Genomic DNA, 11,683 nt, shown 5'->3' with positions numbered 1-11,683 from the left:
TAACATTGGCTGGCATATATATAGTAAGACCCAGTTTCTACACGGCAAATAGAAATACGGGCCTGTTGATAAATCTATTTTTCAGATGGATTTTAAGACTTAAATAAATAAATTTTAAAAATTAAAATTAATAAATCTAATAAGAAAATATTTAGACCGTTTGTTTGTATTATTTTATATTTATCTTTAAAATGGATGCTTTACACGTTCTGAACCGCATATGTAGAAATGTTGTCCAATCCATATGAAACAATTTTCCACATGTTATTTATGGAGACGTAGTAATTAGAAAGGGAAAGGGTTTCTACGAGTCATGGGACTCCTAGGGACTCATATATAGAGATGAGTCATCTCTTAAAAATTCATTTTTGAGATAAATTTTAGACCTAATTTTTAAGGAATATATAACCTTTAACATGGATATCATGAATTTATTAGAAAAACAAATTTTAAAAGCTGAAACAGATAATTTTACGAATGAAATATTTAGACCATTGGTTATAACTTTTTTCGAAAGAAACTACCCATATGAATCCATCTTTAAGATAGATGTTTTATGCCTCTGGGAATACAAATTTAAGAATTCGTCCCCAGGTGCATACAACAAGTTTCCAATCTGAAGATGGTGATACCTCAAACAAAAATAAATTTGAGAAAAAGAAAAAAGAATAGAAATCTGGAAACGATGCGGTCCCTTCCACATACACATAGAAGGGACCTACAACGGTACTCCTGTAGGTGTCCAACATACTTGAATTTCCTGGAGTACAAGACTGATTTATTTGACATAAATTTTAGGAGAAAAAAAATGAGTTCCTTTGCCTAAATTTCACAATCAAAAGTGAACTAAGTTGAAAGTTCATTTCTTTGATATAAATTTCAAGAGAAAAAAATGAGTTCCTTTGCCTAGATTTCACAATCAAAAGTGGACTAAGTTAAAAGCTTAAATTATATCTTAGCTCGTTTTCCCTTAAGAGTCAAACTATTTTTTTTGTTAATTCAGATGTAGTGCGGTTCTCATACTTCCAAGCATATTGCTTTATTGTTGGTTGGTCCTTTTTGTTCCCCGTCTAATGACCTTTTTGATTTGAGCAACTAGGCTGGTAGAGCATGATAGCTTTCTTATGATCCACCGGTTAAGAAGTTTGGATTTACCTTTTGTCATAATGATGAGTTAGAAGTTAAAAGAGTTATTAAGCAAAGTCATTGGAGAGTAATCCATTTTTTCAACTACAAAAAAGTGTTTGCTTAAGTTTAATAGTAATTTTTTGTAACTACATCTCTGAGGGAAGAAGACGCAATCCGTTTGGCTAAGTGTTTGCTTAAGTTTAATAGTAATTTTTTGTGGACATTTTCTAGCTTCTTGAATACCATGGCACCGAAAAAACTCCTACCATTTAGACTGGTTGTTAAGTAGGGAACCCTTCAACAGAGCAGTAGAGACCGCCTCTTATTAATCTTGATCATGAAGAAGAAATGCAAACAGAGAATCCTAGTAATGCTATTGTGGACCCTCAACAAGTTCAAACTATGGCGGCGATGGATGGCTCTATTGAGGAAGCATTGATGATTCCCCCGTTAAATGTTTTCCCAGCTGAGAACCTAGAGTTGATTTCTTTTAAGGATGACAATTTCTCTCATTTGATGGTGATGAACATGAGGATTTTCAAAGTATCCTTGGGGACATGGGAGTGACTTTCAATGCTCTGAATAGACAGGTTGCAGATGCTTTATGAGGAAAGGTCTAGAGGGCCAAGGAGGAAGAAGGAGTAAGGTGGGAGACAAGGTCATCGAGACTCCTGCTGAAAAGACAAAAGCTGAGGGCAAAGGGATTGCCAAGAGTATTCCCAAGCCTACAAGATCATCGCCTAGCCTTGCACCTCAAAAAATGGATCAAGGTGGTGGTGGTTTGATCATCCTAAGTGATGACAGTGTAATGGAACCCGTAGAATCATGTACGTCCATATCCGCTGGGAAGGTGAGGAGTTTGTCGAAAATGGAGCTACTTATGCACCAAAATGAAGCTAATAAGTTGGAATGTTCGGGGCCTTGGTGAGTTGCGTCGTAAGAAGGAGGTAAAGCTTCTTATCCATAAATATAAGTTGATGTTTTGTTATTGCATGAAACTAAATTACCAAATCCGTCTCTTTTTATTGTTAAGGAGATTTGGATTTTGGGTTTGTTATTTTTTGTGGGGCGGATTATGTCGGTGCCTGTGGGGGTTTATGGATTGTGTGGGATCCTAATGTTTCATGTTGTCCTAACATCATTACAAGTACTTGTTTTGTGGGAGTTATTTTGGAAGGTCATTTTTCTTCTTATATGCGGTTGTTGATCAATGCTTTTAGAAGTGTGAGGGTCGCCTCTAAGTCACTGATATACTTAGACTATATGCCTCATGTGATTATGTGTTGCATAGGGTTAACAGAACTAAAAGGAAATAAGAACCCCAATATCCAAGTATAATAACCCTACATGGGATGGTGATGACTCATAGGGAATGAGTCCACACTCTGATACGAGAACAACTTGTGGCATGTGCACTCACAATTGCGCAAGAAGCCACTCCTCTAAGTGTAATTATCCAACTAGGAAGAGCTGGTACACATGTGCAGGGACCCTATATATTATTGTTTCTATGTCCCCAGGAGCACACCTGTAATTCACTCACACCTAAAAGTATTGGAAAATTGATTGGGATGACATTGATAAACCATATTATGCGTCCTTACCAGAGCCTTTGGATTATAGGCTTGTTACGTCATTCCAAGTGAATGGACCATCATCCCGAACTAGCGCAGTGCAGTACTCTGATACTAAAATTTCAACCTGTAGATCTCATTTACCTCTTGTCCAATTTTGTTTTGATATCAAAATAAGTATTTTTTTTATATGAAAAATGATTTTGAGATTTTTAAGAAATTTTGGCAATTTTTAAAATTTTTTTGGAGTTAGAATATGAGGTTTTTTAATTTATTTGGGGTATATTTCAATCAAGGAAAGCTAGGGGAGGCCACACGTACTATCCAAGTGGCTATAAGGTGACACAAGGCACCTCATGGGACCGACATGCCTCTAACATAAAATCCCCTTAGGTGTCTTTCCTTGGAATTGTGTGTTTTATAATAAGGAGTTTTATATAGTTTAAATGAAAAATAGTTCTATTACTTAAGTGAGTAATTTTGTCACACGCTTTAGATGGCACTCATGTAGTTTTCTTTCACATGTGTCTAGGGTTGAGGATACATCATGAAATTTTGGCTTAGGCCCTAAGTCTTGGATGATAATCATAGTATAAATCACATTTTGGTGTGGCATCATTTATTGGCTAAGGTCAGGTGAAATTTTTGAAATGGCTTCATTTCCTTTTGAGCAAATATAGATATGGCCATTTGAGTTCTTTACGGTGTCTAGCCCACTTGATGCTCCATACTTAAGGTGATCCCCATAGCCTTTACTCTTTCATTTTTAGAGTATTTCTTCTGTCTTTTTATTGCTATAAATTTGTGATTACAATAAAAATTTTCTCCTTTTATGCTCGAGTGTTTGTGATCTTTGATTACCTTGTAAAACTATGCATCCACACCACGTAATGTGCATAGTCTAGTTTTCAATCTTGAATTTATACACCACTTTCTCTACCATTTGGTTAATCTAATTTCTTTGAGAATTATATGAGATATTTCATGCATACTAGCAAGCATTTAGTGATTCTTTGAATGCCCCATCATAGTCATTTGATCCTAAAGCATTTCCCTTGTGAATCAATACTTGTTTTCTCTTGTCTATGGCCATATACTCCCATACATCATAAGATGTCTATGCTCATTGTTTTTATTAACATTATCATCAAAAGTACATTTATGTCTCTCATTTTGAAGCTAATAAAGTGGTTAATAATTGAGCATAAGCTTGTCGTCACATAAGTGAGACAAGCCCTTTGTATCACAGTCGTCTGTGCTGTCATACATGGGACAAAATTAAGACCCTAAAAGGTCCGCTTATGTGATCTTAGCACAAAGGGTTTGACAATTGGCTTCCCTTTTATACTTTTCACTTATTTGCTGCAATTTTGAGTTTTTAAATGTTTTGTGGTATGGAGAGTTGATCATGTAATGTTTGGAGTTGGTTTATATTGTTTAGAAAATTATATGTGCACAATGTTGTCAGATTCTCTTCGGAGTCGTCTTCGATTTGGTGAGAAAATGAAGCAATTCAGTGCTTTAGCCGATCGGGGGAAGACTTAAAATATTTTTAATTTAATAAATAAATTAGATATATATCTAAAATAAATAAAAATAGTGAAAAAATAAAAATGAAAAAAGAAAAAATATTTTTATATAGATATTTCTTTGCTTGGGCCGAAGAGGCCAAGCTTCAGCAAAATCGGCTTGAATCATACCCAAATTTGATTGAAGTGGCCCAAATCTAACTGAAACGACAGTACCAAGCTTCGCTTCACTTCGGTCTGGTCGCTCTGAAAAATGTGCAACATTAATTTCAAATGTTTAAAAAAAACATCAGGACTCCTAATGAACTACCAGAGAGCAAACACATTCGGGGTCAAATTCACCCATGTATTCCATATCATAGAAATACAGGCTTTACCTATCATACTGAGAGCGGAAGAGTTCCATAGGCTTGAACCTATGTTACAATTTACATCAGCCTGAAAGCTAGATTCGGGCCTTGAAGTCTATACATATGATTCTAGGAAAGGAAAATATACAAACACACATCAAATAAATCAATACCAAGGCCATCATGAGCCTATGTACTTGACTTTATGCAGAGGTATTATATGGATGGTCTGCTCCTTCGATATCAAGCTTATCGTGAGTCTAAATTTACTAGCTTCTCTCTCTCTCTATCAGATTATTGCAACGTAGCAGCAACAACAGTAGTATCAATGGGCTGATCCTTAACTTACTGAAAAATACAATCACTCTCTTCTATCTCTCTCAATCATGCAAATATCATCAAAGAGTGTTTATGTCTCAGTCTCTCACTGAGCTGAACTGATCCAATCCTGTCAATCCAATGAAATTGAAGTCCTTTCCTCATCAAGAATTGAGGTTTATATAATCCTTCAATAGTTGATAAGCATAAAAGCTTATCATGTTTATCTATTCGTTTATCACATGCCTTTATCTTTTATAATTGAGCCATAGACGATAACCATGTATCTTTGTTTGAATGTGAATGCTCTCATAGATGGCTTTGTTGATAACTACATGCTTGGTTAATGTTCATCTTATTTGACATTTGAATTCGAATTCGAAGCTCTAAGATTTCAGGAACACCGTGTAAGAAAAATAAGGGATTTTGTTATTCGTATCCATCGTCGATTAAGTTGTTGAAGCCAAGTTCTACCATGTCTGCATATTTCTTCTACCGCTTCTTGGTGATGAACCCTTTCGTCATGAAATTTGGAGAGATTGTAGAGAACCCAGAGACGAACCCAATGATCCAAGTTTCGCTTCAAATAGATTATATATGAGAGAGATATCGTTCAACAAAGTGGACCCTTTGCTGCTAGAAATTACGCCAGTAGGATTAGTGATTTGCAGGCTCAACCGCTCCTACCTCAAGAATTAATATAATGTCGCAACTTTTAATGGTGATAAAACATTAAGTCAGGAATCTAATGGTCATGGGTCAGCATTAATTCAAAAATCTAATGGTCCTGGACCCATGACAAAACTCCTCGTATATAGAGAGAAACCTCAATTTTGATGACCGGAGGTCATCCTGGCTTTGACAGACAGCGTATAAGGCCCTTGATTGTCAATGAATACAGATGAGGAGTTAAACCATTTCTGAATACTGTGAAACTTCACGGTGAGGCATATAATGCCTCAATTATGAATCCTTGAAAGTCTCGACTTCATCCCAAACATAAAATTTGGGGTGTCGGTCAAGGCATATCTTGACCACCAAATGAATACGGGTGCTAGGGTTAAGTCAACTCCGAATGATGCCCATTTTGTATAATTCTTGGACTTAAAGGCATATGAAACCTCATGAATCACATTTGCAAGGATGCACCTCATTGTGATATCATATGATGAGGCTTTCCTTAGGCTCCATCCATCAAACACTTTATCCTTGGCCAACGATGGATTCAAAGAGACTTATCGCATCTCACCAAACTCCTCCAGTATCATTCAGAGAGGTGTATATGGGCCATTGGATTGTATATGTATCTCATAATTTGTCTCAAATTGATATGATTTCATGGTCTCTTATCATCAATCATTAGTCACGATGCACATGTGTGACCGATGATGGATTAGGAAGCTTATCATTCTGTATCAAATTTATCATTCTGTATCAAATTATTTCACCTATCATATGGAGAGGCATATATGGGCCTTAGGAGCATATATATCCTAAAACTCTTCTCACGTTTGAGATGGTAAAGGTATCTTCTATCATCAATTGTTAGTCAAGGAGAACATTAGACCAACGTCAGATTGGATAGTGTCATACCACATCAAATTCCTTTAATATCTTATGAAGACACATGTATGAACCTTAGGAGTATATGTATCCTATAATTTGTCTCACATTGATATGGTTTGACTCCTCTCGTTATCATTAGTCATAAGTCATGATATATATGAGTTGACTGATAAACAATACTGTAAAGGCATCTTGGAGCCTTCATATGATGAGTCCTGGGAATATCATATCTTCATATCGTTGTATCATATCAGGGTTGTATCTTTAGAAATATCTTCACAGATCACGCTCAATATCTTATCGACTGTCCGTCAAGACATCTATCTGGCACCAGTTAAGCACTTGTTTTATAATTACACCTTCAATTTATTATGCGTCTGGTTAAAATGTACTTATTTTGTATGGTGACTAAAAACACAGCCAACAAAACCGCCCCAAATGTTATATGTGTGGGAGAATCCCAAAAGGTGTGTGACATCAGGTGATTTGGTGGTTTACCGACATCGATTATCCCTTTCATCATGGTCATGCATACATGCCTCGATTTCCTCAAGAATTCCTTTAATCTAGGAGTCTTGAATTAATGGCGGAACATACTCATCAAATCGTCAATTCTCAACACATTATCATCAGTATCCCTTATTTCCAAGAGATCACTCCTTCGGCTTCCATGTGAGTGCCTATAAATATTGGTTAGCTATGAGAACTCTACTCACATCACATCATAAGTTCTCCAAACCCAAACTTCCCTCGTCAGCTATCCATCTCTCTAAATATAATAGAGAGATCATATAATAGACATTCCCCTAGCCGTTATGGCAGCAAAGGGTAGTCGCAGCCAATCTTCTCACTTTTGGGTTGTTGGCATATCCTCATCTTCTTCAGAAGACTTTGAAGAAGGGGCCCATGAGGCAGCCTCAAAGGGAAGGCTTAAAAAAAACCCAACCCAAATCAAGCAACTCGCCTACAAGAGCTAGTGAAAAAGCTTTGACCTGTGACTAAACTCATATCATGAGCACTGGTTGTCAGACAAAGCCTTAACATTAATTGTCGGTCAAAGCTTTAGGATGAATATATCTGGAATAAGTCCAAGGTTGAACTTATGACCTAAGCCATATCATGAGCATTAGTCGTTGGTCAAAAACCTCTGACAAATATATCTGGAATCAATCCGAGGTTTAGACTTATGACTTGAGCCATACAAGGGGTATTAGTCGTCAATCAAAGCCAAAGACAATATATATATATATATATATATAAGAAATGAGTCTAAGGTCGGATCTTCGACTTAAGCCATATGGTGGGCAATTGTCATTGGTCATACTCTTAGACCAATATGAGAAGTGAGTCTAAGGTCGAACCTTCAACATCAGCTATAACAGGCATCAGGCGTTGGTCAGAGTCTTAGACCAATATATGAGAAATGGATCTAAGGTTGAACCTTTGAATTAAGCCATGACAAACATCAATCATCCATCAAAACCTTAGGCAATATATGAGATATGAGCCTAAGGTCGAACCTTCGACTTAAACCATAATAGGCATGAGCTGTCGATTAGAGTTTTAAACCAATATATGAGAAATTGATCTAAGATCAAACCTTCGAATTAAGTCATGATAAGCACCAGTCACTTGTCAGAGTCTTAGCCTAATATATGAGAAATGCACCTAAGGTCGGACTTTCTACTTAAGCCATGACATGCATGAACTATCGGTCAATGAGTCTAAGGTCAAACCTTTGACTTAAGCCTTAACATGCATGAACTATCGGTCAAAATCTCAGACCAATATATGATAAATGGAACTAAGGTTGAGCCTTCAGCTTAAGCCATGATAGGCATCAGTCGTCAGTCGGAACCTTGGTAATATATGAGATACGAGTCTAAGGTCGAACCTTCAACTTAAGCCATAACAGGCATGAGCCATCGATTAGAGTCTTAGACCAACATATGAGAAATGGATATAAGATCGAACCTTCAACTTAAGCCATGACAAACATCAATGATCTGTCAGAGTCTTAACCCAATATATGAGAAATGTAAGGTCAGACTTTCGACTTAAAGTCATGACAGGCATCGGTAGTTGGTCAGAGCCTTAGACCAATATGAATGATATGCAGATGAGTTCCGATTAATTGAAACTCTTTTATCCTATTTTGGATGTCATGTGTCCCAAGAAATTCCTAAAGGAAGGAGATGATTGGTGGGAAAAGTGCACCAGAGTTGAATTAGCTCGTCATAGACCCGTATACCAAGCTGACGGCAATGTCAATGAATATCTAAGATGGCCCCTTTCTATCAATTATTTGATCGAACCTCTTGGCGTTGGCAAGTTTAGCAAGGATTATCATCCGGGTCTTCCTCCATAAAGCCTCCTTCTCCATTATGCGCATAAAATTGTCGTTGAAAATAGAATATTTCCTATACTTGCACATCTAAAACAAGGATATGTTATATATATATATATATATATATATATATATATATATATATATATCTGTGTTTGTGTGTGTGTGTATGTGTGTGTGTGTGTGTGTTTTACGTATATATCTGTGTAATATATATATGTGTAATATATATATATATATATATATATATATCGTTGGATATGCACATAAAATTGTCGTTGGATATGTTTTAGATATATATATGTGTAATATATGTTATATATATATATATATATATATATATATATATGTGTGTGTGTGTGTGTGTGTGTGTGTGTGTGTGTGTGTGTGTGTGTGTGTGTATGTGTAATATATATATGTTTTAGATATATATATGTGTAATATATGTATATATATGTGTAATATATATATCGTTGGAGATGTGATATCTAAAACAAGGAAATTAATACCAAAGAAAAGAAAAAAAAAAAAAAGGAAAATATCTCCTTATACCCTATTTTTAACTTTCATATCTCATGAGATCCAAGAAATGAAAATGTTGCTTGTTAGCAAAATGCCTTCATCTTTTCTATTTTACAATCCCCTGGACCCCTTTAACCATAAAATTTTGACCCAAACAAACACTAAAATGACGCCCTATTTAAACTACATCACTCTCTCTCTAAAACTCAATCTCTCTCTCTTCGCTTCTCGGTGAGTTTACCAGTCAAGGGGTTTAGCTTGAGCTCGAACACGAGCATACTTCTTATGTGTGAAAGAGAGATGGAGTTTGGGTTTTAGAGAGATGGAGTTTTAGAGAGAGAAAGGTGAAGTTTGAGTTTTAGGAAGAGAGATGGAGTTTTGAGTGTGAGAGAGAGAGACAGAGTTTGGGTTTTAGAGAGAAATGAAGTTTTGAGAGAGAGAGAGTCGATGATTTAAGCGAGAGATGGAGTTTTAGAGAGAGAAAGAGATAGAATCATTTCATAAGTTATTGAGGCCAATAATACATGGTCAAAAGGGTTTAGGAGGTTGGAAGATAAAAAAGATGAAGTCATTTTGCTTACAAGTAATATTTCAATTCTTGGGTCTAATGAGATATAAAAGTTAAAAATAGAAAATTAAAGGATCTTATCCCAAAAAAAAAAAATACACTCTCTATGTGCCTAAAAAGAATAGAATCCCAAGATTGCACTGGAACCATCCAATTTTTTGAGGATATGATCTAGATGTTAAAGAACTCAAAATCTACAATTTTTTTATTTGAAAATAATTATAATTTGAAAATAATCATCTAATTATAATTAGATGGAATGCAAAATTTCAAATCAAATGCAAAAAAAATTCTTTAAAATAAATGTTTCACCCGATGGAGTAAATGTATAGTATGCTCCTGAACATACACAATGCAAGGAGAGAGAGAGAGAGAGAGAGAGAGAGAGAGAGAGAGAGTGTTGGCATGTGGGCCTTTAAAGAGTAGTTACTACATTACATTATTAGAAATATTCATCAACATTTAACCTCTATCGATGCAAAAAAAGCACTGGTTATAGTTGTGAAAATTAGATTTGCACAAAAATCAAGGTAAAAATGATTGGAGTTTGTTATCTCATGTCAGTCAAGGCCCGTCAGTGAGATGTCTAGGGCTAGCAATGGATCGGGCCAGCCCATTGCCAACCCAGCCCGGCATTGGCAAGACTGGGTCAAAGGGATATTGGCTCAAGCCAAGCTGGGTCACATAGACTATTTTAAAAAAAACAGAAAAAAAAAAAGAAGTCTTTAAGGAGAAACATCAAGCCTGGCATGGTCTGGCCCCGGTAGACTCGGCCCTTGAGCCACAGTGACCTGGTCCTCAGGCCATATTTTGTGGCTCGCAGCCTACCTCTTTTGGAATCAGGCCGGACTGTGTGACCCATTGCCAACCCTCTTAGTTAACCGCTCGCCACAAAGAACCTTTAGGAATAAGGATTCTATACAACGAAACTAGTAAACTTTAGTATACTGAGGTCACAATTACTTATAACCATCCGATGTAAAACTTGATAGCTTGAGGGTGTCACAAAGATCGAAAAAATTTATGAACCTAGAGCTCGGTCAATGAAATAAATATACCACCAAATTTTACATCTAATGGTCAAGATTATTTATGACCACCATGTACCAAAGGTAAATGGTCTCATTGTATACTTTCCCTTGAAAATATAGTAGTTTTGCAAGTACATTCATTAAGAAGCCTTTGGTTACCAAAAACGCTAAATTTACGGTAGGAAAAGTGTTTCGTGCATCAGGGGACGCATGTCATATGCGCCCCCTTGATGCATCAAACATCCATCTCAAAAATATCATATTTTATTTTTAAAAGTTATTCTTTTTTTAGATTCATATTCACCGTGATGGAGATTCTCAACTGCTAAACTTTTGGATCTATAATCCATCTCGAAGATGAGATGGATTTTGGAGGGAGGACTTATATAAATAGATGAGTCGGGGGACCGTCATTTATGGTTTCACATACATACAGTTACTAAAATTCAATCCCCAAATGCCCATCACATTCCAAGAACCTGTTGAAAAGCTAAAAAACTTCTTGTCCTTAGACAAGTTTCAGTAGGGAATACCTTCTTTCAAGTATCATGCAATGGGTGTGGAATATTTTCCTTTTGAGTATTGTACAATTGCTCCATCTTTAAAGTGAGATCAGAAAATGAATTCAGAAAAATGAATTCAGAAAATAATTATCAGATTAAATTATAATATACAATGTCATGGCTAATACATGAAGAGACAAATAAATAGATAGAAATGGACAGATGGATGGATTGATAGACAGACAAA

The sequence above is a fragment of the Amborella trichopoda genome, chromosome 13, assembly GCF_054954075.1.
Source record: "Amborella trichopoda isolate Santa Cruz 75 chromosome 13, AtrichopodaSantaCruz75HAP2 v2.0, whole genome shotgun sequence".
Classification (NCBI taxonomy): domain Eukaryota; kingdom Viridiplantae; phylum Streptophyta; class Magnoliopsida; order Amborellales; family Amborellaceae; genus Amborella; species Amborella trichopoda.
Note: the sequence above shows the minus strand (reverse complement) of the source record.